Source organism: Oryzias latipes, chromosome 2, assembly GCF_053564925.1.
Source record: "Oryzias latipes strain Hd-rR chromosome 2, Olatipes_Hd-rR_3.1".
In the NCBI taxonomy this organism is placed as follows: Eukaryota; Metazoa; Chordata; class Actinopteri; order Beloniformes; family Adrianichthyidae; genus Oryzias; species Oryzias latipes.
The window spans coordinates 28,104,590-28,132,353 of NC_136238.1; the positions used below are offsets into that span (position 1 = coordinate 28,104,590).

Consider the following 27,764-nt stretch of genomic DNA (forward strand, 5'->3'; position numbering starts at 1 on the left):
AATAAAAATGTTAAGTGTTTTTTTTGTCTTAACCTGAAAAAATCTGTGAATTTATTTAAATCTTTCCCAGTTTTTTTATTGAAAAAATCTTTGAGGAAGACACAGAAGCAAGAAACAGCATTAAAATCTTTGCAGATTGTCTGTGAAAAATGTTTGCATTCCAAAGATCTTTAATTTTTCACTTTTCTTTTATAATGTTACACTAAATGTGTTATAATTTTAATTAAATCAAGTACATTTCTCTATTGTTTTTCACTGTAATAAGAATTTCACAATTATTGCTTGTCTCTTTGCTGAGCTGGCTGATGTCTTCAGACATTTTCAACATCTCTCTGAGTCAGGGTGTCATCCCCAAATGCTTCAAAGCGACCACCATCATACCTGTCCCAAAAAAACCATCTCCCTCCTGCTTAAACAACTACCGTCCGGTTGCTCTGACCCCCATCATCATGAAGAGCTTCAAACGGCTAGTCATGCGGCACATCAAGTCTGCCCTGCCCCCCTCCCTGGACCCATTTCAGTTTGCCTATCGGTCCAACCGTTCAACAGAGGACGCCATCTCAACTGCTCTGCATTCCGCACTCACCCACCTGGAGAATAAGGACTCATATGTCAGGATGCTGTTCATTGACTTCAGCTCAGCATTCAACACCATCACCCCCCCCCCCCCCCCCCCCCCCAGCAGTTCACTCACAAACTGGCTCAGCTGGGGCTCAACACACCTCTGTGGCTGCTAGACTTCCTGACAGGGTGATGATGATGATGGTGATGATGATGAACACGGGGGCTCCCCAGGGATGTGTGCTGAGCCCCCTCCTCTTTACCCTGCTGACCCACGACTGCGCCCCGACACACAGCTCCAACATTTACGTTAAGTTTGCTGACGACACCACAGTGGTGGGTCTCATCAGGAGCGGCGATGAGACAAACTACAGGAGTGAGGTGAGCCACCAGGCTGGTTGGTGCAGAGACCATAATCTCCTCCTGAACGTGGAGAAGACGAAGGAGATGGTGGTGGATTTCAGGAGAGTGCACACTCAGCATGCTCCTCTGACCATCAACAACACAACGGTGGAAAGAGTGAGCAGCACTAAGTTCCTGGGTGTGCACATCACAGACAACCTCTCCTGGTCAGATAACATCGCAGCCCTGGCTGCCAAATCCCAGCAGCATCTCTTCTTCCTCCGTAAACTAAAGAAAGCTAAAGTCCCTCCCCCCATCATGCACACGTTCTACAGAGGTGCCGTGGAGAGCATCCTGACCAGCTGCATCACGGTGTGGTATGGCGCCTGCAACGCGTCCTGCCGGAAGTCCCTCCAACGCATCGTGAGGGCAGCTGAGAGGATCATCTGTGCCCCCCTCCCCTCCCTCCAGGACATCTACAACACCCGCATGACCCGAAAAGCCCTCTGCATTGCAGATGACCCCACCCATCCATCCCACAGCTCCTTCAGTCTGCTGCCATCTGGGAGAAGACTACGCAGTCTTCAGGCCAGGACCAGCAGACTCAGAGACAGTTTTCTCCTCCAGGCTGTCAGGAAGCTGAACTCTCTCCCAGCCCTGCCCCCCCTCCCCTCCTGCTGCCCTGTTGCCCTCCTGCTCTGCTGATCCCTGACATACACACGTCACATACCTCATCAGCACTGACTGCACCTTCCACCAGTCCTCAAATGCCGTAAAAAAACTTAAGTTAAACAAGGAACTATACTTTAGTCACTTTATTTTCTCCTCAATTTTTACATTGTGGTTTTTATTTTATTTTATTTTTTTCTACTATTTATTGCCTCTACTATTTATAGTTTGAATATTGTGCAATTTGAAGTTGTCTCCCAGTTTAAACTGAAGCTGAAGAGAAAACGAAATTTCAATTTCTATGCATGTGTAAACATTGTAGATTTTGACAATAAAGTTACTTTGACTTTGACTTGAACTACGTGTTCCGTTCCCCTATTACTTGACCTAACAAAGTATATACTGCAGTCACTACTGTGTGTTTATATATTTATTAAATTTTCACTGATCACATTAAACGTGTTAGAATTAAAGATTTAAAAAAACATTTCAACCATAATGAAGACATTCAAGAATTAACTATAATGACTCAAAAACAACAACAACTCATTTCTATTTGCAGGTACATCTAAAACAATTCATTTTGTGAAAAAGTTGTACATAATTTATCAGCAGTGAAACTCTTTGTATAGTATCATTACACAAAGATTGAAATGTATTGATCCATTACTTTTTTGCTTTTATAGAGAAGAATAAACCTAAAAAAATTCCTAGAAAGTAAGAATATCATATTAAAACAATCAAGTATTTAGAAAACTTCATTTCTACACATTAAATACTCACTTGTGCTTCCCTCTGAAAGAGTTACTGCATCAATGTGGTATATCAGCCTGTTGTTCTGTGTACTTGAAATGAAAGCTCAGGTTGCTATGGAGTTCATTAGAACATTGGGGTTTGACCCCAGGAGTTTTAAACATTAAAAACTTATTTAAAAATATTCACATTTTCTGAGATACAAAACTTTTTTCCCTCCTGTAAAATAAAGTGTTTAACTGTGGTGCAGAGGTTGAGGTGTCGACCTCTTATCATAAAAGTTTAGAATTTAGAGTTTACAGTAACTCCTTTATTACATTGTTTGTGAAGAGAAAGTCTTGTGAGTTCTCATGTGTGCCCTAAGATTAGATTTGCACCTAAAACTTGAATCACATTCTATGCAAGAAAAAGGCTTCTCTCCTGTGTGAGTTCTCATGTGTCTATTGACATGAGGCATTTGATTAAAACCTTTTTTACATTCTTTACAAGAGAAAGGCTTTTCTCCTGTGTGAGTTCTCATGTGAGTTTTGAGATAAGATATACGACTAAAACTTTTATCACATTCTTTACAAGAAAAAGGCTTTTCTCCTGTGTGAGCTCTCCTGTGTCTTTTGAGAGTAGATAATTGATTAAAACTTTTATCACAGTCTTTACAAGAAAAGGGCTTTTCTCCTGTGTGAGTTCTCATGTGTGTTTCTAGACAAGATCTGTACCTAAAGCTTTTCTCACATTCTTTACAAGAAAATCTCTTATCATCTGCATGGATTCTTATATGAATTCTGAACAGATATTTGTTACAAAAGCTTTTTCCACATTCTTTACAGATATAACATCTTTCATCAGACCCAGTTTCCATGTAGTCAGATGGTTTAGTAATTATTCTTGAGGTTTTACCAGACCTGATAGAGGAAAGTTTCTCTTCTTTTGGAGATTGTTTGTATTTCTTACCAAGATTTGTCTTCCTGGTATTTTTTTTTACATCAGATTCAAACTGACCTTCTAACATGTGAGAGCTGTCCACATTTTGGACATGTCTTCTGTCTCTTTTCTTCCTCTGATCTCTGTTCTGTGGGTCTGTCTTTTCATCTTTAGTTGATGATTCTTCATGTTGGTTTCCTTCTTCCTCCTGACTATCAGTTACCTTAAAACTCTGCTGATTGCTTAGATCTGCTTCACTGTTCTCATCTTCTTCATTAGTATGAATCTCCATCAAGGTATCAGTCTCCTGCTTCAGATTAAGCTGATCTTTATTCTGACTGATGTAGAACCCTTTTTGACCCTGATTTATCAATAGAGGTTCTGTTTCTTCTGTTTTTTCTTCTTTAATCATTTTGGGTTCTTGTTTCTCTTGCTCCTCTTTAATCTGTGGAAGCTCTGATTCCTCCTGTTCCTTTTTAATGTGTTGAGGTTCTGGTTCTCCATATTCCTCTTTAAACTGTGGAGGTTCTGGTTCTCCATGTTCCTCTTTAAACTGTGGAGGTTCTGGTTCTCCATGTTCCTCTTGAATATGCAGAGGCTCTGATTCCTCCTGTTCCTCTTTAAACTGTGGAGGTTCTGGTTCTTCATGTTCCTCTTTAAACTGTGGAGGTTCTGGTTCTCCATGTTCCTCTTTAAACTGTGGAGGTTCTGGTTCTCCATGTTCCTCTTTAAACTGTGGAGGTTCTGGTTCTCCATGTTCCTCTTTAAACTGTGGAGGTTCTGGTTCTCCATGTTCCTCTTTAATATGCAGAGGCTTTGATTCCTCCTGTTCCATTCTTAAATTCCTCTGTTGGTTGCACAGATCATCTTCACTCGCATAACGCTGAAGGAGGACTGCAGGGACAAAAAGACAAAAAAGGAGACCTTTTATACCTTGTAAATTGGCAAGAAAGATTTAAATCCTTTTTTTTAAAGTAAAATAATTGAAATGAACAATGTCGTAGTTCTCTTTCACAGTTAGGACAGTTAGAGGTGATGTGAGTCTTTCAGTCTTCAGTAGGTCAAACACATGCCGTATTTTTATGACCATAGGACGCACTGCATTATAGGGCGCAGTTTAAGTTATGAGTGAATTTTCTGTATTTAACACATACAAAAGGCGCACCAGGTTTTAAGGCGCGGGTAAATTAAAATAATATCGCATGCTAATGTATTTCAAAAAAGGACAGCGGGAGTTGGTTGTGATTTATTGTTTATTTTTTCAGTCATCAATCAGCATCCAAGAATCCATCAAAGTCCTCATCTTCTGTATCTGAAATCAACAGCCTGGCTAAATTTCTATCAAACACGCCAGGTTCCCTGGCGTGTTTGATAGAAATTTAGCCGGCTGTTGTGAAAGCTCGAAGAACTGTGCAAGCAGACACTTAGCCCAAGGCATCACTCACCGGACGCTGCCTCCCTCAACAATAAAAGCTGCCTTTTTGTGCCCTGTTCTGCATAACGCTACTGTGCTGTTCCCCTTCTTCTTGACATTTTGACTCACTGTGATGTCAAAAGTAAGCGGCATTTCATCCATGTTGGTGATGTGGCTTGGCTGGATGTGTTTGTCTGCAATCTAAAGTATGAGCAGAATATGGACAGCTTTTCATTAGAATCCACTGGAAGTTGCTGTGCCACCATAGTCCTTGCCCGGATTGACAGATAGCACTGTTTCATAAAACAAAGCACCAAGACGGCCCTCTTTGAAAATGCAAGCATTTCTGCCTTCAGTGGAATGATAAATGTAGAGACGCTTCTACCAGCTGTTCTTTTGTCATTAATCTATTGTTTCAGTTGGTCTTCAACCTCTGGCCACCTCGCCTTGTTTCCGTGGAAACTCAGCTCCATCTTCATGACTTTTCGGAGTTCGTTTTCAAACTTCCTCTACTTGCGTACCATGGATTCATTGATGTTGAATTCTCTGGCAGCTGTTTGTACGTCTTCTTTCACGACCACACTTGCCATTCTCATGCTGTCCTCTCCTACGTCTTCTTTACCGAAGTCACACAACAACACAATAGGCCCACTGCACCATAGGACACGTCATACATTTTGGAGAAAATACAGTTGTGAAAATATGGTAATCAAAGAAACTCTCTACATTTTCACAAAAGGTAACCCACTTATTTTAAACTATGCATTTTAGTAAACACACACCCGACACAGTACATACACTCATCTTTTATAATAATAAGGTGGTGACCATTGATCTTCTGTTCCCTACCCCATCTCCTCTGGGGGGGGGAGTAAGACCCTCAGTAGTGGTGATAGTTGTGTCTCTTAGGCCAGGATTCTAGACTCAATCTTTGCACCGTGTTAAACTGTTGAGTTCAATGTAATGTGGTTGAGAAAGTCAGTCCATCAAACTTTTGTGCTGGTGCACCCGCACAAAGGTTTGGTGCACCGACTTTCTCATCTACATTACATTGAACTCAACAGGTTTACATGGTCACTTTTTAATAGTGTAACCAGCAGCTCTGCTTTTGACAGGTGCATGCCTGTTTGATTGGGGATTTGGTCCAGCTGTGTCTGTCCTTATATAAGAAACAGGGAGTGAGTGGATAGACAGTGGCTGCCTGCATGCATGGTGGCATGTATGGCTGAAGCTCCTCTTGTTGGGAGGATGTAGATCACCTTTTACTCATATTCTGCTCTTTTAACTAGATGCTGTAAGTGGCTGGAGGTGTTGCAGATGTCATGAGCCACTGCATGTTCTGTACCCACCCTCTTAATACATTTTAATGTGTTTTTAGAGCGACGTTGTATTTATTGTAGGGATGGGAATAGAAGCCCCATGAAGCTTCCCTTGGGGTTCATGTAATTGTGCCGGAAAAATGAACCACCCCTTCACGGCTTTGAAACCACACAGAACAGCGGCATCTGGTGGCGGACTCTATATATATCATATGCTTCATCTAAGCTCCTTGTAACACTTCAATGTGGAAATGATGAAAAAACGTAAAACAAAACAATGTTGTTAATGATTATTAAAAAGAACAATGTAAAACAACACAACATGTGACGTTTTCTGTGAGAAGTGCTTGACAGCAAAACACACATCACATGAAGGAAAAAAAACACAAAGCAAAAAATAAATAAAACAAAATTGTAAGATGCTGGCCTTGAACCCAAGACCTCTGGATGTGACTCCCAGCAACCATTTCACTGAGCTATCTCTACTGATGTTATATTTGTCTTGCCATTATAAATCTAAGTATTTTTTTATACACGACGTTCATAGTGCATTGTTTTATTAGGAGAAATCGAGTAGAAACGATCTTGAGCCACAGTACGTTTTTTTACCAGGAGTCATGGTAAAGTGCAATGAACTGACGCTGATTCTGATACAGGGGAAACAATAGAACTGGTCGGGAAACGTTCGGGATTCATTTCGTGTTTCTAGAGAATAGTGCGCCCAACTGCAAGTGACATCTGAACCGTGGTTCGACCAAATGAAGCATTTGATGCTTCATACGTCATCAACCACGTGTTGCGCTAATTGACACAAGCCTAGAAACATTGTGCCGAAACACTCTGTTTCATTACGGTGAAATGCTCGCTGAAGCGCCGTGTCAAACAGGACATCCCTAATTTATTGTGTGGTTGACTTTGATTTATTTTATTGTTGTATAGGTCTTAGTTGGGCGTCGGTGCGTGCGATGTCAGTGAGGGGGCCCCTGGTGGCAGCGTCTTCCTCACTCCAGTTCCCTCACTGTAATTTTTTTCCCTTTTAGTGTGTAGTGGAAGTTTTGTTGGCACGTTTTTCTCATTGTGTGTGGGTTCGTTTTATTTGGTTTCAGCACGGAGTGGAGTGAGGTGCGCTGCCTCGTACTGGCTTAGTCCCTCCCTTTCCCTCCCCTCCTGCACGGGCGGTCGGCTCCGCCTTCCTGTTTTATTCCTGCATCTCCTTTTATTGTTTTTATCTGTGTCCAGCTTATCAGAGTAAAACTACAACACTGCTAAAACTGCTCTTTTAAATTCTTAACTAAATTAAAATGTTTATAAGCTTTTACTGTCTCTGCCATTTTTTTGGTGGCTCCACTCTGCACTGGTGGTTCCTTGGTCACAATAGCTGTCAGTTTTTGCATTAAGACTTAAATGTGATTAACTTGTGAACTAGTAAACATAAAGTCCTTGATTTAAAAAAAAGTTTTTCAGAATACTGGACTTATTTTTCTACAAAGGCTTGACCTTTGCGAGTTGAAACAACAGAGAAAAATGTGAAAATGTTCATGTCTATCTGACAGAAGTGTGTAAAGAGTGTAGTGGGGAGTTTTACATCTTAAATTGTGCTTTGTGAATTTAATCAAATGTTTTTTTTACAACATAACACATTGCAATAAACAGGTGAAAGTGAGATAACCCTTTATAATAAGAGTCTTTGATAAGCCCATCGAGATGACTGTTGTTCTGATTTTGGGCCATACAAATAAAATTGAATTGAATTGATAAAATATTTATAAGATTAACAAGCACTAGTAATGTTTATTAAGCTGCTGATAAGTATATTATTATTATTATTATTATTATTATTATTATTATTATTATATAGAACTGAATGGCGACCGGAATCACCATGGAAACCCGTGGAGAAAAAAAGAGAGCGCGACACTTCAGTGAGGCGGAGTCTGAGCTTTTAATGACGGTGTATGAAGATTATACGTCCATCAAAAAGTAATACAGCTGCATCATCAGCAAAAGAAAGAGTTCCTGCTTGTAGTAGAAGAACAGACAAAGTAAACGCACGAGTTTCTGATCTTATTTCCATTTTCCTTGTGACGCATATATATAACTTATCCAATTTTGCCAACTTAGACGAATTACTTCTATTGGTAACAAATAATTGAGTTAAATTTATTCAACCTCATTTCACATCTATAAAACTAATTTTTTTTTACAACTCATATTTACATATTTATCTAACTAAATGTCATATTACTCCAATTCAATTAATCTTTTTCCATCTTAATTAATTATGATTCTTGAACTCTCATATGTCTACGTTTGAGCCGGCAGATATGCTCATTTTTATAACAATTAAAAGGACGGAAAAAAATTACACGGAGTCACAATTTCAATAAAGAATTATCTGTCATTACAATTATAGGTTTGAACGGTAGGGGTGCTATATAAACTCATCATCCCCTCCTTTACTCTCACTCATGGTGCAGAGACATAAGCAAAGTAGGACAAAATAACTCAGCAAAACACGGTAAACAGCTCAAACAGTTAAACAACTAAACACATTTTGTCAAAAACCCACACTTAAACCCAAATCCGTCCAGACAGGTAAAGGGAATGGTATCCCAGAATCCCTTGTGGTGCCGCTCTAACAGCAGCACCAAAGTTACACCTACTTAATTGAATTAATGTGAATGAAAGGAAAATAATTGTCTGAAAACTACGTATTATTTTTTAAGGTGACCTAAAAAAATGATTTATCTTAACTGAAGCAAATAGTTAAGTTAGATCAAAGTAAAAAAATTTATCTTTCCAACATCCATATGTGGTCTTATCGCCCTCTCACGGTGGAAAAAGTATTATCTGAGCTTCTTCATCCACTAAATCATCTTCAAATGGACACGCCATGCTGCTTCACCTCTCTGTAAACAAACTAAGCTTCAACTAAACCTGCTCCAGACCAGGTTATGTTCAGAGCATGAGTTGTCATGGCAACTTGACCTACCCTGAAACATACTTCCATTTCTGGAACCGAAAGCTGAGGTTATCAACTTCCTTAGCCTCAAACTTACCGTGGGAGCTAGCATAACCTGCTTTCTGGAATACCCCCCTGATGTTCACACATGCATACTTATGCATTCAGACCAACACATGTGAAATACTTCATTCAGGTGAGATCCGCCACCCAGGCCAGGTTCGGCAGGACCGCCACAGGGGCCCCCAAGGCCAGAGAGCTGGGAGGCACCTGGGGACTGAGAGTGCCAGACCCAACCCGACAAAGAGAGCGCCCCTCCCCCACTCTGCCTCTTGAATGTTTTCACTCAGTACAAGTTAGTAAATGTTCCTGATGAAATTTGCAGTTCACAAAAAGAGAAAACGTTAGCAGGAAATGTTTTTCTCATTCACATGCCTCTGTGACAATGCATTGAATGCTGGAATAATGAGGTCATGTGACCGGTTGTGAGTAAGTTGATGGGCTACAACCAATGTCCACAAACATACAGGAGCATATGTAACGTCATTTAATAATATCAGAATGTGGTATTTTTAATAAAATAACTGCTTTCTTATTGTTTTGTTAATTTCAAGAAACGTTATCATGATTTTCATTTTACCCGTTAGTTTCTTATTTTGCAGACTTTCTAGACATTATTTTCATTTTCTTCTGACTTTCGTCATGCGTTTTAGCTTTTTTTAAATTAAAATGTGGTCTGTCACCTTATATGTTCTCTGCTTTCAGTTTTTGGCTCCATGGCTCCAAACAAAGAAGAATGTTTTGCTGATGCCTGGAAATAAAAGGAAATAAAAGTCTGGAATCTCTCTATATTAATAACTTAAAATATCTTTAATGTAAATACGATGTTTGCTTTAAAATGTGTGTTTTTTAAGCTAAATTATCTTTTGTGAAGCTTCGAATTGAATTGGACAATTTTCTTGATTATATTCCTAATTAATTTATATTTGCTAGTAAGGAAATAAAACAGGATTTGATATCAACTTTAGTTCTTGTGGTTATTTTGACTAAATGGTAAACGGCGTATACTCATATAGCGCTTTTCTACCTAGAAGGTAGGTACAAGGATCACACATTCACACACTGGTGGCGGCTCTGCTGCCAAACACAGGCGTCTGCCTACCACCAGAGGCAAGGTGGGGTTCAGTGTCTTGCCCAAGGACACTTCGACTCATGGGCGTGCAAGGTGGGAATTGAACCTGCAATCTTAGGATCATGGGTCGACCGCCCTACTGCTGCACCACGGAGAACCAAATGTATGTAACTTGCTTTACATTGACACCTCCTTTTCTTGGATTGGACAGTAATGAGAAAGTTCTGACACTAAGAAGTCTCACCTGATTCTGGTCAAAAATTTTATTGATTTGCTCCTTATTTAGGAATAAAATTGGTGATTACGTAAAATGACATCACTTTATCTGAAAGGTCGTTATACCATTGAAAATATTTCTTTAACACCTAACCAGTGACATAAAGATCAGGACAATCCAAAGAATTCAAATGTTTAGTCACGTACCGACTATGTGGAGCTGAAGCTGCGGGTTCCAGCTGCTATCCAGCAGTCTGCGCTGACGACAGAGCTCCTCCTCGTTCTGGACGATGGTTCCTTCAGCAGCAGAAAGTTGTTCTCTGACAGAACCTTCCTGAGGTTCTGAAGACATGGTTCCTGCTCCGATCTTCAGCTCCAACTCCCACAAACACCGCCGTCCTCTTCACTGCAGCTCCGATCGATCATCTGCTAGTCTCACAATCACAGAAAAAAGGTCCAAACAGAAACTTTTCTCCTTGTTGGAGATTTTCCTGAAAGTTCCTGTGATCCTGCAGGAGTCAGTTCTGCTCAGCCTGCAGAGCAAACAGAAAAGACTCTGGAAGCTTCCACATGTGAAACTTCAAGACAAAGAATCCAAACAACAACATCTGATTGGTTGACTTTTGGAGGGAAAGCTGCAACAGTCTTCTGTGATTGGTTCAGCCGTCCCTGCCCCCACTAGTCCACTGCACAGGGGGCAACATTCCAGGGGGGGTTGGTAATCTCCTCCTTCTATTGTTTCTGCCCCACTGGCTCTTTCAAAATAAAGTCTTGTTGTAGCAGAAACCTGAATGGAACATCAGAATGGACTCAAACTGCTGCTGGTTTCAAAGCCTCGTTCTCAACTTCCAGCTGAACTCTTCATGAGTTTGAGCGTCTGTGACAAACTCTACAGTTGAACAACAGCAGTGAAAATCTCCATGGATGTCAACTGGGAGAGAATCAACATGAGGAGGAGCTGCAAGGCCTTATGGGAGATCTGGGATCCTATTGTGACATGAAGGAAACTCCAAACAGGAAAGATTTCATCTGACACGATCACTTTGATGTTAACATGAAGATGGATCCCAGTGATTCAGATATGAAACATCCCATAATACTGTTCTAGATGGTTCTAGAGTGTTGTGGAGATTTCCTGTTTCTTTTTCCTGTTTCTCCAGACACTAGAAGTCAAACCTGAAAGCAGAAGCTGCAAACTGAGTCTGTGAGGCAGATTTTCCAGCAGCACATCCTCCTCATCTGCTGCTGAGATGGAATGATGAAGATCAGCTGAGGAACAGCAGGTTTCCTCTCACATGTTCCTGCTGCAGAAAACACTGTTTCATATCAACTCATCCACATCATGAAGGATCAACATGTTTGACTGAATTTACATGAAAAGAAAAGACGTCAAAGAAATCTGTCCAGACGGGAAAGACTGAATGAATCCAAGTTTTTACCAGATAGATGGAACTTTGTTTGATTTTCTAGCTCTGCTTTTCTCCAAAGATGAAGAACATCAAGAAATAACCAATAAATGCTGATCTGGAACATTCTGTCTGGGAGTCTGACTGACACTTTGACACTTTCTACATTCTGCTTTGATCCGGGTTTGAACCTGCTTTACTGCCACCACAACACATCCAATCCCAGCCCAGAACCTGAAGCTGGTTCTGAACATGAAGCCGGTCTTCAGGGACAGCAGGACTGATGAGTTAGTGATCTTCTCAGATGGACTTCAGACCCCTTAGAGCTGAAACTCTCACTTTTCTCTAGGAATCAGCTTCTTGTTGACGACACACTGCTGCAGTCAGGGGAACACACAAGAAACACACACACACAAAGACACACAAAGGGGGAGGAGCTTAGCTCAGGCATTGAAGTCATGGTTGAACTCTTCTGGGACTGATTTTAGACACAGAAAGCGCTCGTGTTGTAATCAATAACATGATTGGTCAGCTTTAGCATCAATGGAAACATCACATGGTCTTTCATTAAAGTCCATTTAGATCATAGTTACAGAAAGAAGAACTGATCAGAAGTCATGAATCAATGGAGATTCAGAAACATTCAGAATATTTCACTAGTCTGATTGGAATCACTCTATTCAATAGAAACCAGCAAGAAAATGTAAATTTTCTCTCATGACCTCATTATTCATGTGAATTTATCAGCTGTAACCCATAATTCAGACAAATGGAGCCAGTAATTCCAGAATAATCCTCACATAGATGTTGTGTGTGGAGCCCGTTTTCCTTTAGATGATCCAGCTCTTGGTCCACTGAACCTCCAACCTTCTTCCATTTGTTCAGCTGCTGGACAGAACAAAGAAAAACAAACAGATGTTTTTGCTGAGTCAGGAAAATGCCTGTTGGAGCTCCAACATGATTGTTGACGGTGTTCCTCCTCTTTCTGCTCCGCTGACGTCCTCATTTTCAGTTTCCTGATCAGACAAACTAAACTCTTTTCCAGGTTTGAATCCTCAGAAGAAGAAACTTCCACCTTTGTGCCACATGCTCAGAGAATCCACTTCCAGAACAGCAGAGATTCCCGCCACATGTGACAGAGCATCCAGGTGATCTCCAACTACAGGACATCATCACCTGCCTGTGACAGTCACACCTCCATTCTAGATGCAGCCAATGACCTCTAGGCTGTTTGAGGCTCAGAACAACATGACAGCCAGGAAGACCATCCCTCCTCCTGACCACCAGCTGCTCTGTCTCACAATGGCTGCCATGAGGAAGACTCCATGAAGAGTTAACGCCCAGAGGTCTGCTGGACCAGACACCATTCCTGACAGAGTGATCAGAGAGTGCAGAGCAGCTGCTAGACGTCTGATGTCTGACAGGAAATCTTCTAGCAGATGTCAGCTCCATCCCATCAGACGTTAGCTGACAGACTGGCGGCCATGAGCTGGAACAGCAGTCAGAAACACAGTCAGAGGGTGGAGATGGGCTGCAGGTGAAGCAGGAGTCCCCGCCAGTCATCCTGGACACCTGTGGAGAAAAAACCAACACCTGCAGGAAAAGGCCAGAGGACAGAAATGGCAGATGACCAGCAGAGGGAGACAGAGGGACAGGGACAATCCAGGACACCTGCAGGAAGTCCAGACAAAAAGACATCAATGTTTGAAAGAAATGGACAGTCAGAGAGCTGGACATTCAAATCAGACCAAGTGTAGGATGATCTGTTAGAAGATTTAGTGTCAGACGCCAGACAAATGACCTCATTGTACATGTGTACAGTGATAATAAAGGCATTCTATTCTATTCTATTCTATTCTATTCTATTCTATTCTATTCTATTCTATTCTATTCTATTCTATTCTATTCTATTCTATTCTATTCAACTGGATCTCCATAAATATACAGAATATTTACAGACAAGCTCCCAAAGTCACAAACAGACTAAAGCTGTGACATCATCAGGAAACAACAAAACAGCAACAAAGATTTCCTCAAATGAAAAAACTAAACAATGAATCAACTGGATCTCCATCCGGTTGATCAGAACTGCATCCCAATCAGGTCCATCAAAGCTGTCGGTTTGATCCAGAAAGAGAACATTGGTCCTTAGTTTTTAAATCCCATTTAAGCTCCGCCTCCAGCTCACACATGTAGGCGGTTCTTTCAGAGGTGCTGATGTTGGATGGAAGAAAAAGTCTCTCAGGTGATGGAAGCAGCAGATATTGGAGGAGAAGATTTCATCTGAGAATACGGACAACTCCCAGACCAAAGCTGTTCCTGTCTCCAACAGTCTAGAACAGTTTGTCCTGCAGGAAGTTCATGATGTTTACTACTCTGCTGGATTTCCATTTTCCAGTGTTTCCATAACTGATGATGTCATCAATCTAATCTTTCAAAACACTTTACTTCCTGGTTTCATTGACAGCAAATGTCCCTAAAGATCTGACCCCCTGAAAGCTCCAATAGCAGCTCAGCAGAAACTCTGATCTTTCTTGATGTGGAGGGGCGGAGCCTGAAGAGGAAGCATCTTTCTGCAGGTGGTGCTGCAGCTTTGGGCATGTTTTCCAACTCTTTAGCTTCTGCTGTTCATGGAGTCGTGTCCCTCTGTTCTTGGAAAGGAGAAACGTGCAGAGAACTTTTCCCATTTCCACTCCCTCCTTTCAGCTGCTGCCCACTGTTCCCCTCTGAATCAGGAGGGAGGAGCTCTCATCTGTTCTGCCCACCCCCATCTAGAACAACCCAGTCTCATCCTAAAATGTGTAGTAGCTACATTTGTCCACAGGGAAATGCGTGAGAGTTTTACAAAAACGCCCCCTAAACTGTGAGGGGGATACGTTTCATTTTTCTATTCATTTTCTACGAGCCTTCTCAGGATCACGTGACTGGAGGTTTGGCCTGCCGTGAGCAAAAAACATGGTGGATGCACGTTAATTTTTCGGTGGAATATCCCATAAAACAAGATATTTTGAGGACTAATTTTTATTTTGACAACATTTCTAGTGAGAAATATACCATTTTCTTTTAAAATATGCTTTCATTTGGGACATACAGTTTGTAGTTTGCTTCTTTCGTTCAACTTTTTCTCCCAAAGGCTCTGTTACGTTGGAGAAACACGTTAACTTTCATTCATATCTGCAGACGTGCGCGTGGGTCACGTGACTAATATGTTTCTCTTTTTTTCCGCAGAAAATTGTAAAATATGAGTGAATATTGACTGATTTATTTTTGAAAACATTTCTAGCAGTATATATCCCCTTTATTTTCGTAGTATTGCAGACATGAAGTTGTTTGTTTGTTACGTTCAACTTTTCCTCAAAGGATCTGAAAGCGTCTGATCTTTTCCATTCATATATGCGGGCTGACGTGGGTCACGTGACGTGCCTTTCTCTTTTTTTTCCTGTGGAAAATCTCGTAAAAAGGAACGTTGCGATTTATTAATTTCTTTTATTTACATATCTAGGGACCCGTGTATAGGTTTTCTCGTTTCGTGTTGCTGTTGCGGCGATCAGGCTTTGATTGACATGTGACAACAAACCGGAAAAATGTTGAGTTCAGGGACGGACCAAAGAGTTCTTTAAAATGATTTTTCTGCATTTTAATTTATTTACACTACGAGTCTAATGGTGTGTGATAAAGAAAAAAAACTATAAATATTATGATAAATGAGATGAAACAATTATTTTGATGGAGTTTATAAAATATTAGTATCTATTATATTCTTTTTTCTTTAACTGTCAATTTTTTTGACGTATCTCATATATTATAGTATTACAATGAAGTGCTCTAATTTATCTGTTAAAAAAGGTTTCATCACTGTTTCCTGTAGTAATTCTCAATAAAGTTTTAAATAGGATATATTAAACAGGATATATTATCTAAAGTAAACAGGCTTTTAAGCCTTCAATTTGCCCCAATTGACATGAAGTGCGCATTTCGAAAAGCCAGTGAACGCAGCGTCATACGGGCACCCCCACCCCACTCCCCCGGAAACCCCCGGATGAACCCGCAGGAAAGCGCGCGGCTGAAGAAGTCTTGGACAGCTGGAAGGTGGGCGATGCTTTGAACTTTTCTCTGTAGAAATGTAATGTTTAGATTTGGGAAACCAGAGATGGGTTTTTTAGTAAAAACGTGTTGGCTGTTTAGGATAAACGTTGAATGACGAGGCGTTTTTCCATCTTAAATTGAAAAGGCCGCAGGATCACGGTGAAGGCGGAAACGTCACGTGGTCTCCGCAGAGGTAAGTTTCCTTTTGGGTCATTTAGCCAGAAACGGGGGTCTGCAGCCTTTAAACAGCTAAGAGCCTTTTTAATGTCTCACTGTCCAGAACTCAGTAGGACCCACAAGGTGTCTCTTCAGCCTTTAGAAAATCAAACACTCATTTGCATTTATGTTATTTTGGAAACTGGATAACTACTGGGGTTTACAAAGGCTTTTTCTTTTTTACACATTGTAGATTTTATGTTGTTAGTACATCTCAGCCAGTATTTCTTTAAAGGCAATATCAACTTTTTAAAATTTTAAAGTGTGTTATAATGTTAATTCCTCACAAAAACTAATCCACAGCAGTATTTTGATCCACTCACGCATCTCTCAGCATTCCTCTGAAACCCTCTGAGCACCAGCCCCTCCCAAATCACAATAAGAGGGTCCTCACATTGTGACGTCATCATAAGTGAGGAGCAGCCTCTTCTAGGAAGAGCCTGTGCAGCTAAAGCCGCCTCCAGGCTAACAGACACGCCCACTTTCTCAATGGAGCTAGCGGTGATCAGCAAAATGCTTTCATTGCACAATATGCACATCCATCTTTGCAAAAGTTTGGATGGAAGAAACGCAGAAACGCTGCCGACGCCGACTCTAGGTTGATGTCATGAAATAGGCGACACCCACAAGAAGAGAAAGGCGGAGCCTCAGAGATCGAGGAAATAGTTTATTCTAAATGGCTAGCATGGTATAGGCCCTCAAAATTGTGCGTATTGACCTCAAATTGATTTTTTGTGGTACGTTGTCAGGTTTAAAAAAATTCGTCATAAATGCTGGAATTTCTTAAAATATTGTGCATCACCGCTTGATAGATTATTGAAGCATTATGGGTACTGTAGTCAGGAGCCTGGCACAGTAATACTTTGCTTCAACTGTTGAGTAGATCACCAAGTTGAGTAAAGTTTGACTTATCTGACTGTTTTGTTTTGCGTGATGCGCTGTGTCGTCTGAAAAATAGGATATTTGTTTGAATTAAAAACATTTTTATTTTTTGTCAGGAGCCACTTGTGGCTGTGGAGCCTCAGGCTGCAGACCCCTGGTCTAAACAATTATGGCTGATTTGGCTGACCACATGTATTTATCCTAGCATTGTCAACAAAGTTAAAGAGCCGCTCCAATGGAAGTCATGTTTTTAAGATCAAACATTTTTCTCATTATTGAGAACATTAACAAAAATATAAACATATACACAATAATATAAGATTGAAACTGTTTCTGAGTATTTATTCAAATCTCGATGGATCAGGAGAAAATGAAATTCATTGTCTCAAAAAGCTCTTAGTTGTGACGCTCTAACTGCCATGAATGAGCCAAAGTCTCTACTCCGCTCCAATTCTGATGCATCCACTTGCAGACAAAAACCAGTAGATCCATTAATGTCCTGAGTTCCCTTGTCTGAGCTGGTATCTGGCTCAAAAGTGTACACATGGATAGCTCCAATGTTGCTCTTTGATTTTTTTGCTATGCTAATGTCGGCTAGGGCTTGTGAGGTGCTATAAGCTAGCGGGAGAGAGAATCAACAAACGGTTTATGGGAAATTAGCTGAGGCAAACATCTGCACCACAGCTCTGAGGTGAAATTCTTATGAGCTGCTGTGCTGCAGAAAAATCTCTTAAAAAACAAAATGATCATAATTAAAAAAAACACTGGGAACGATTTTATAATAGCTAAAAATTCTGTTAGAATGTCTGATTCCTGATTCTTGTGTGTATGTATGTATATACATAAAAGAACCTCGTGTTTTTTTCCCTTTCCTCTCTTAGACTGGTCAGTTATGTGGAGACAACATGCACAAATAGTTCCTGGACTGATCTTCTGCTAACTTTGAGGTGGAGAGGCTGTCAGGTTCATCTGTTTCAGTGTCCTGCATGCTCTCCCTCTATGTTTGCCGTAGCAGTGGATGGAACTTGCAAAATGTACTGTTTTGAGAGCCAACTGGGGTGTGTAAAATTTTTTTCACCTACGTTTTTGATGGTATAAATGTTTTTCTTATGTAAACTTTTCTGTTCTTTTAGGCTCAGTGGTTATTTTGAAGATGCGTTTCTGACCAAAAACACTGTGGAGACCTCCTTTGTGAACTGCATTCATGGGGCAATAGAACATGTAAAGTTATTTTCATGTCTTCTTCCTTAAGAAAATGAACACGCCTGCATATATGTTTTATTGTATTTTGTGTCATATCATCATGTTAATATACGACATTCATTTGTTTTGATAGAATCCTGGAGATGCGAGATGTGGAGCAGGAAAGTTTGTGGCAGCACCAGAGTCCTCCAACAAGTCTTCTGGCAAAGTAATGTAGTATGTAGTCTACAAGTTCTGATCGCATTTGGAGAAGGTTGTGGTTCTGTGTCCTGAGATGCAGGACCTGTTGGACATGTGTCCTTTTCAAGTTCACTCTTGGATGTGTGAGGTAATAATTATCAACGGCTTATTTCTCATTATTCCTGTTGGAGTTTTTTTCTAATCCCTTATGTTTCAAAAGTTTGCAAACATACATTTTGGTTGAAATGATGAGGATCCGAGGATGAAATCAAGAAGGGACAACATCAGGGAAAGGGACTGAACCGACTGAACAGCTTCCTCTCTTCAGCAGACACATGTTCCGAGTACATATGTGTCAAAAACTGGTAAATACTCATTGAAGATGCATCCTTTTTGTGTAGTTTGTTTTCTCAGTTTAATACATTTTGATCCTTTCATTCTGCACAGACATCCTCGCCGTTCAGGCCGGTAGCTGGAACAAGCAGAAGTCAGAAAAGCTGGAGCAGACGTGACCAGAATGATACCTCCAGGTAAAGATTGTGGTAATGTTGTAGATAAATGTTGGCTTGTTTCCTTCATGTTAGTTCATGCTGTTGATGTGGAATATCTCATGATTTCTTCAGTATTATTAATACATTAATCTCTTCCCACAAGGACCAATCAAAATGACCCAGAGAAAAACACTGAAGGGCTTTGTCTGAGCATCAGGAAAACAACAATCAGCTGTCATCAACATATGGTAAAAATCTTTTGTTACACTTTCTAAAGTTGTTGCATAACTGATCAAGCATGATGTGATGGATTGCAGGTTATGGTGCCATGGTAAAGAACTAAAGGCTCTATGATGTCATGCTGCTGACCAGACTGCGGTAGCACTGCGGGTCCTTGAAGTGTGGTTGGAGACTCTCCTCCCAGCTTTTGGAAGGTTCTGCCCCGCAAAGCCAGGAGGTTTCTCTTTGTGATCTGCATGGATGTCCAGGGCTTGTGGCATTTATGTGTTTTCCTCTTCATTTCATTCTCAGGCAGCACAGAGGCATTGATGGAGAGAGGACGTGAGGGACTCATTGTCTGCTGAGGAGGAGACTTTCTGCAGTTCAAGCCCCAGCTCCACCCCTAAAAAAAGGCTTATATGAAGGAAAACCTCATTTCAACTTTGTACCAATAAATAAATGACTTTTAATTGAAATGAGAGATTTTTTTTCTGCACCGCACCAATGAAGGTTTTTTCAACCTAAATTTCAACAATTACATTATTTTTTACCTCCGTTCAAGTTCCTACAACACTGGCTAAACATTTCAGTGCTCACACCTGTGCTAAAAAAACACTTCTCATTTTATCTCAAACGTTTGGCCTTTGATTTGTATGTCCCACACCTTAGAATGAAACACTGTCCTATTAAACTCATATAATAAATGTGCTATGCATCTCCAAATCCTTTGTCAGGGTACAGACTACATTTTAATTGTAGCAAGACTGAAGTAAAATGTAACAAAATGAAAATGAGTTATCTTAAATTAGGGGTAAATGACATGAGAAATTAAGAATATTAGAAGTGTGGAGTGACGTGTATTTATCAGTATGTTAGCTGCAGGAAGGGTGCTGTCCTTGACACGTTGCTTTACTCAGACAGGATGACAGGTAGGGAAGGGGGTAGCCGATGATCTGCTCCAGTATCTTCAGCACTGAAGCTTCTGCTGCTCTTCTTCAGTTTGATCTGAGAGCCAGACCATGATGCAGTTGGACTGGCTGAGCGGTAGGTTGCCAGCAGCTTCAGACGTGCTGATGTGCCTTGTTGATAACGTCCTGGATGTTAGGAAACCAAGTTAGATCAGCTGAGATGGGGATGCCCAGGAAAGGGAAGCTGTGAACCTTCCTCTGTGCCTACTAAAGTCCAAGATGACTTTCATGGTCTTTTATTTGCCGATCAGCCTTACACTATACAGTTTCCACACTTGTCTACAAAGTTCACCTCAGTGACCTTTAATAAGTCTTTGTTATTGGCAAGTTAATTACTTATATCCAAGACATGGAGATGTGCATGGTGGGTCCAGTATGAGCAGGATTTGGGAAATGGCAGTTGCCAAATACTCGCATGAAGTTTCAAGGTTTTTGCCTTTATTTGGAGGAAAAAAAGTTTTTGTCCTTTGTTTGTTGTGCAGAATTGCAAACCTAGAAAGAAATCAAGTTGAAAGAATTTATATAAATGTATTTGCCCTTCTTTTGACCCTTCTACATCATGAATATTTGGTGGCTGTTGCTTGGCGACTGTGAGATCTCTCCATAGGATTGACATGGGCTGGGCCTCAAAATGACCTTGATATGATTGTTCTTCAGCCATTGCTTGGTTGCCTTGGCTGTAAGTTCTAGGTCACTAACCTGTTGGAAGACCCATCCATGACTGATTTGAAGGGTCCTGACTTAAGGAGGGAAGGAAGTTCTCACTCAAGGTTTTCCATTAATGGCTCCATCAACGTGGTGATGTAGCTCTGTGCAGAAAAATAGCCACAAAGCATAATGCTTCCACCTCCATGTTTGACAGTGGGGAAGCTGTTCTTGGGGTCATAGGTAGCAATTCTCTTCCTCCAAACCAATGGTTGAGTTGATGCCAAAGAGCTCAGTTTTGAGCCAAACATTCCATTATGCAGAATAAAATGATAAAGCAAACCCTATTTTTCAGTGTGTGATTTTCATTTTTTCATAAATCTTAGGACAATTTAGATGATAAAAGTAACAAATATATGAAAACAGTATAATACAGTAAATATGTAAATATTTGATGTGATGAACAATGCTTATCTGATTTAGACCCAACATGGAATATTTTTTGACACACACAAATCAAGTTGTGTTATTTAATGCTCGTAATTTAGACACAAATGATAGAAATGTTAGGTTTATATGCCAAAGAGGCCATGTGAAAATTTTAGTGCAAATACGCATGCGTGCGCGCCGTGCACATAAAGCCACCCCACCCCCACGTATCCGCGCGCCGGTCGGTGGGTGTTGAGCGTTAATAAAGGTAATCTGGTTGTCGCGCTTTCTGCATCTCTGCGCGAGCTAAAGAAGTCTCAAAGGTAAGAAATGTGAACACACGAGGCATTAATGAAAATACTTTATGATCATCTAAAAGTATTTTCATCTGACAAATGAATGCAGCTGTTGTTATCACTGTGACGGAAGAGCGGTGCTGAAAAATACGGCCTCCATCGAGAGACTGAACGTAACACGACTGCAGGGTACTATGATCATCATAGAAAAATGTATTAATTATTTGTTTCGACTGTATAGTTATTGTGGTGGAGCAGAGGAAGGGAGGTTTGTGAGAATCGGGGTTACATTAGCTAATAATTATGGCAGCGCTCGCGCCACCGCCGGTTTCCCAGCAAAAAAAGGAACAGTAATTTACTGATATATTAAAGTGTTATGATTGACCTATTTAGGGGTTTTCTCTAAATTTACACAAAAAACGTTGTAACAACGATCATCTGGACTTGGTTTTGTAAATATTTTAAAACAGTCTCTGTCTCAGAGACCTGGACTGACTGACTCCTCCCCCTCACGTTCCAAACAGGAAGTACAAGGAGCCAAAATCCTATAGACTTCTAAAGAGAAACAAACAGCTGTTAGTCAGTCATTCTATGGGTCAGATTAACCATTCTTGTTGTGATACCCTTTTCAACATGTTTTTGCTAATTCCAGTTATTTGTTTTACAAAACTGTTTCTTTATCACAAGTTATTCAAATTATAGACTGACCAACAGATGCCTCAGTAATAGCATGTGCCACCTTGAATGTTTGTTTGACAAATTCCACCAAGCTCACTTTCAGTGGAAGCAGTGTGGACTTTCAACAAGCTTACTCCTGATTGGCGACAGTAGTTGCCATAGAAACGTTGACTCAGATCAATCACTGTCAACTGGCTCCAACGTGGTGACGTCTGTATCACAGAGAAACGACGACAGAATTGAATTTGTTATGATGGATCTGGAAGTAAATGGGTGACGTCACACTCGCTCAAACCTTTTCTCTGATCCAGTCAAACTGCTTTTTTACCAGTTTTATTCTAGAAATCATTTTGGATAAGAGGAAAGACATCTTCAGCTCAAAACCAAGTCTTCATGACCTTTTTTTATAACTTTTCTTTTTAAAATTCAGAAATAATAACCTGCACATTCTTACAAAACTGTTAGACTTCAATTGCTACCTTAATTTAATTGTAAAACTAACAACCATTCATTGATATGGCAATATTTTCCCCAAATCTTATCAGAATGGGGAACTGGAGACATAAAAATTCTGCTTTTCCTATTTTCAGCTGAATCTGCCACGAGGCTCGACAACTTCTTGCATCAACTGTGATCGCTGTGGCCGCCAAAACATCCAAATGTAAGGCGGGCTACAAAGATTTCAGGCCAAAAGAGAAAGCCTCACATGTGATGAAGTGTCTGTATTGGTATGTATTTACCATCTGTCACTCATAGTCATTAACCAATTGTTGATCTGTTCACAGTGTTATATGATAATTTAAATTTTGACGATGACGATACAAAAATTGCTGCCAAACCTGCCAAAAAGTCCCGTCTCTTACCACACACATGTTGTGCCCCCTAAGTTCCCTGATCAAGCACAAACGTGCTTTGCCTGGATGAAGGCCTTGTATCAGGTATACTGGTAATAATAATTTTACATTCACCTCAGTCTGTTGTTTTAACTCATTATTCATGGGAGCTTGATGACACGACATCTTCAATCTGCTTGAACTCTAGTTTGATTAGAAACTTTCATTTGTGAACCGTCAGCAGATCTGGTCATGTCTCACCAAAACAACCACACTAATCATTTCATCATTTTCATCCATTAAGGTTGGAAAAACCAGCAGCCCTCCAGTGCTTCAGCCGTCCAACCATCAACCGTTTCAGACATCCATCCTCTCACCACTTCAGCCCCACAGCCGTCCACCAGTGTGCCAACTCCTGACATTTTACTGTCCTGGTACAATCTTATTTTTCTGCACAGTTAGCAAAAATGATATGTTTTTTAGATATTCCTGAGTTTTTTAATCCTCAACAAATGTTTCTCCAAAGAAATATGAAAATACAGAATTATTCATCTGGTGGTTATTTTTACACTTTTCCTCAAATCTTTAATAAGAAAAAAATAATTCAGTTCAAGTTTACTTGTGCTTCTCTTTTTAATGGGCATTACAGTTGATATAAAACATATAACATGCAATGAAAATGCTTTGTAGTTAAAAACATTTTACACACTATTAAAAGATTCTATAAAATATTATTTAAATAAAAAAGGATTCCTTTCCAAGAAAATGTTGACTACCGTATATTTTACAATAGTAGCCCTGGCGTTTATTCCATCACAGACAGAACAGTGATGGTTAATGGGTTTATTTTGCAGCAAAGTTTCATCAAAAAATGCAGACAAACACCAGCAGATGTACATTTCAGGATTTATTCAAATGATGAGAACATTGGATTGTGTTCTGATCAGCACTGGCTGTTGACGTTTCTTTTCTCCTTGAAGCATCAGCCTCCGTATCAAAAATCATGTTGGTTGTCATGAGGATCTCTTTCCTGGAGACACGCCCACCTTTCCGTCTTTGTGCAATAATTCATGTTCAAACCAGTTCTTCTAAGTTGTCGCTTTTCTTTGCATTTCCACCAGTAAAAAGTAATACGACAAAATACTTGCAGAATTTGTAAAGATTTGGATTTTGTATTATTAATTTGCCTTTTTTAGTCTTTTATTATAAAATAACTATGCATTATTACTTTATTTTAACTAACACATTTATCTTAGTTTACAGTAGTCCTCTTAAACATCTCTTAAACAAGTTTACACTTTTCATCTTTCAGAATGCAGCCGTGTGATTGGAGGAAAAGATTAATATGCAATGAGGACATTTAAAGAAAAAAGGAGCAGTTTTTATTTTACATTATTACTATTTTAAAGTAGAACTCTAATGTATATAAATGCTTTTTTATTAATTTGTTTGGCATATTTACTGTGTTAGAGTTCTGATGATTGTTTTGAGTGGTAAAAGTTTTTATTTTATTTATGAAACCCAGATGGAGTTAATGGAGTGCTCGTCATGTTTTATGTTGTATATATTATTAAAGAATTCATTTATTTATTTTGAAGTGCCTATTTGCAAGTAAAGAAGGCGGGGTTATGGTTAAAATACGTACGGACAATCCAGCAACGTGCCTCTTCAACATGAATTTCCATCAGTTTTTTTGCTTGGTCGCAAATAAATAAGTCCAAATAATAATCAGCCTAATTTGTTTTTTTGTTTATTTAAAATTATATAAATATTTTCTAATTTTCTTTGTCAATAAAAGGACAAAAGGGGTAGATGATGGATGCATGTTCAAGTTTTATTATTCATGTTCTACAAGTTGTTAGATATTGATTATTTGATGCTTTTGTGCTATGCGTTAAAAATCAATGTAATATTGTAATTATTCATAAATATTTAAATAATACTAATATTTCCTACAAAGGATAATTGACACTAATCAAATAAAAACAGTCGTCCTGTTTTTTAACAACAAACAAACTGTAGCCCATTGTCTATCACTGTTTGATTGAACCTTCTCTACTTTTCTTGCAGGGGGGGGTCATGGCCTCTACGCTGGATTCCAAAAAAGAGACAAAAAAAAACCCGCCCTCAACCCCCACTCTTAGTCAGACATGTTTATTTTTTTATTTACAATAATAAATAATATACTATGTACATTTATTTTGTTTTACTTTTTTATACTTAGTTTCTTTATTTCCTATAATATTTATTAGTAGTTGTTGTTTGTTGATGTTAGTTCTTTTTAGCCCCTTTTATGTTAAAATAGACGTAAATGATCCAGATGCTGATATTCTAATATATAGACAGATTTATGAATGAATTATTCTCAACAGAAGTTCAACACTATTGTGGTAGCAGTTTGACTGTTTTACTGTTTAGTTTTACTGCAATCTGTCGTGCCTCACCCACTGTCCGTCCCATAAAAAAGAACAATTCTACATCATTAACCTTTTTTTACTTTTATTCATATGGCACATTCATAAATACAAAGTTAGAAATTATACCCCCCCATTTTTCTATCTTTATCAATGAGTTCAAACAAAACATGAACACAATAAGAAACTCTGACAATAAGAAAGTATTTAAAACATTCAATCTGTGCGTCAGTTTCAATGTTTTTGTGAAAAATTTCATAATAATCCCCTGGTTTGTTTCTTTCTTGTTGCTGTTGGGAATTGTTACAGTCAATAAAGTTTGTATAAAAAACAACTGCAATCTGTCATGCGACATGATACCTGCAAAACAAAAAGTTTGCATTAGTAATGGAAACATTAATTTCTGTAAAAAAATAAACACCTGTTTGTCGCTGGGCTTATTTTTAGAACTTAACCTTCCCGATAAACGTGAAACCAATCACAAAACCAGTTTAGAGCCAAACGTCTTTTTTATTATTTACACAGTGTATTTCTAAACTCAACTAGTTGATGTTGAAAAAATACGCTTGCATGGACGTTACGACAGAGTACATCGGTCCCTAGAAATGTTATTAAACGTAAATATTAAACCTCAGACGATCTTATTTTACGAGATTTTTCCACAGGAAAAAAAAAGAAACTCGCGTCACATGACCCCACGTCAGCCCACAGATATGATGGGAAAGATCAGACATTGTACACAGCATTTAGACTTGTAGTGTGAATACTTTAACATGTAAAAGATTATTGAATAAAAAAAATCGCTAAGTAAATTTAGAGAACTCTCCAGTCCGTTCCTGAACAACATTCTTCCGGTTTGTTTAAATGTCCTTCAAAGTCGCAACAACACAGCATGAAACCTATACATGGGTCCGTAAATGTAAATAAAAATAATTAACAAATAGCAACGTACCTTTTCACGAGACCTTTATATGAAAAAAGAGAAACTCACGTCACGTCACATGACCCACGCGCACGTCTGCAGATATGAATGAAAGTTAACGTGTTTCTCCAACGTAACAGAGCCTTTGGGAGAAAAAGTTGAACGAAAGAAGCAAACTACAAACTGTATGTCCAAAATGAAAGCATATTTTAAAAGAAAATGGTATATTTCTCACTAGAAATGTTGTCAAAATAAAAATTAGTCCTCAAAATATCTTGTTTTATGAGATATTCCACTGAAAAATGAACGTGCATCCGCCATGTTTTTTGCTCACGGCAGGCCAAACCTCCAAAGTCACGTGATCCTGAGAAGGCTCGTAGAAAATGAATAGAAAAATGAAACGTATCCGCCTCACAGTTTAGGGGGCGTTTTTGTAAAACTCTCACGCATTTCCATGTGGACAAATGTAGCTACTACACATTTTAGGATGAGACTGGGTTGCGATATTGCACTATTTGTTAAATAGCTTTATAGTTTTTATCAAACAAAATCTTTTTTCTGTGTGTTGTTTATTGTTCGAGTTAATCTGTTTACTCTATCTTTTGTTTCTTTTAATGCCAGGGGGCTACGCAACAATGTTAAACGCAAAGCTTTATTTCTTTTTGCTAAGCAGTTTCATTCAGATCTCTGTTTTTTACAAGAGTCTCATTCAATATCTGATGATGTCAAATTCTGGAAGTGTCAATGGGGTAATTCCTTATGGTTTTCACACGGTACAGAGCGATCAGCCGGGGTAACAACTCTAAAAAATAGGTTTAGTGGGGATATTTTACTTACTGAAGGTGATCCATCAGGTCATTATATTTGCCAAATACTACAATGTGATGATAATATTGTTATTTCAGCCAATATTTATGGATACAACACTGTCAAAGAAAATGATCAACTTCTTTTCTATATAGAAAACCTAGTGTTAAAATGGTTATCCCATCATATTGTTGGGGGGTGATTTCAATAATGTCCCAGATAATAATGCAGATAAGTGTCCTCCTCGTGCTCCGGATGGAAGCAACACCAAGCTAAAGAATTTTATGGAGAAATTTGACCTCCATGATATATGGAGAAAGAAAAACCCTGATGTAAAATGCTTTACATGGAGTAACAAAGCTGGTACAAATCAGTACAGAATTGACTTTTGGTTGGTTTCAAAAAATGTTGCTATAGATCAGATTGATGTAAACATTTGCCCCACCCCCCTTACAGACCACAAAGCCATAGTTATTAAGATAAAGTTTACCATCTCCAAGTCTTATGCCACTCATTCAGCTTATTGGAAACTTAATAGCTCTATTTTATTGGATAACAATGTTAAAAAACAAATCAAAAGAGAAATAGCACATTTTTGGTCTAAAGCTAACATAGACAAGAAATATGGTTTACACTGGGAGCTTTTTAAATTTGAAATAAGTAAATATCTCAGAAAAGTAAGTAGTGATAAAGCTAAAAGTAGAAGAGCACATGAAGCTAATGTCATTTCAGGAATCACTCACTTGTGTCAAAATAATGCTGACACACTATCAGATGAAGATAAACTCCAACTCTCTATCCTT

At 39.2% G+C, this 27,764-nt stretch overlaps 2 long non-coding RNA genes across 3 annotated transcripts; one reads left to right on the forward strand and one right to left on the reverse strand.

Annotated features, from left to right (window-relative positions):
- Window positions 1-1,987: 1,987 nt before the first annotated feature.
- LOC144988413 (uncharacterized) lies at window positions 1,988-13,763 on the reverse strand. Its single transcript, XR_013652329.1, has 3 exons — window positions 12,493-13,763; window positions 10,494-12,069; window positions 1,988-4,137 (listed from the first exon to the last, which is right to left on the reverse strand). It is a non-coding gene; the product is annotated as an uncharacterized LOC144988413 (long non-coding RNA).
- Window positions 13,764-15,774: 2,011 nt separating this feature from the next.
- Window positions 15,775-25,011, forward strand: LOC105353658 (uncharacterized). Of its 2 annotated transcripts, XR_013651857.1 has the most exons (12): window positions 15,777-15,971; window positions 17,758-17,934; window positions 18,010-18,097; window positions 18,213-18,407; window positions 18,480-18,624; window positions 18,707-18,789; window positions 18,914-18,998; window positions 19,068-19,184; window positions 19,282-21,334; window positions 22,576-22,713; window positions 23,123-23,252; window positions 24,889-25,011. It is a non-coding gene; the product is annotated as an uncharacterized LOC105353658 (long non-coding RNA). The 2 variants fall into 2 exon arrangements; XR_013651855.1 differs by having other exon boundaries at window positions 15,775-15,971; window positions 19,068-21,334.
- Window positions 25,012-27,764: the final 2,753 nt, after the last annotated feature.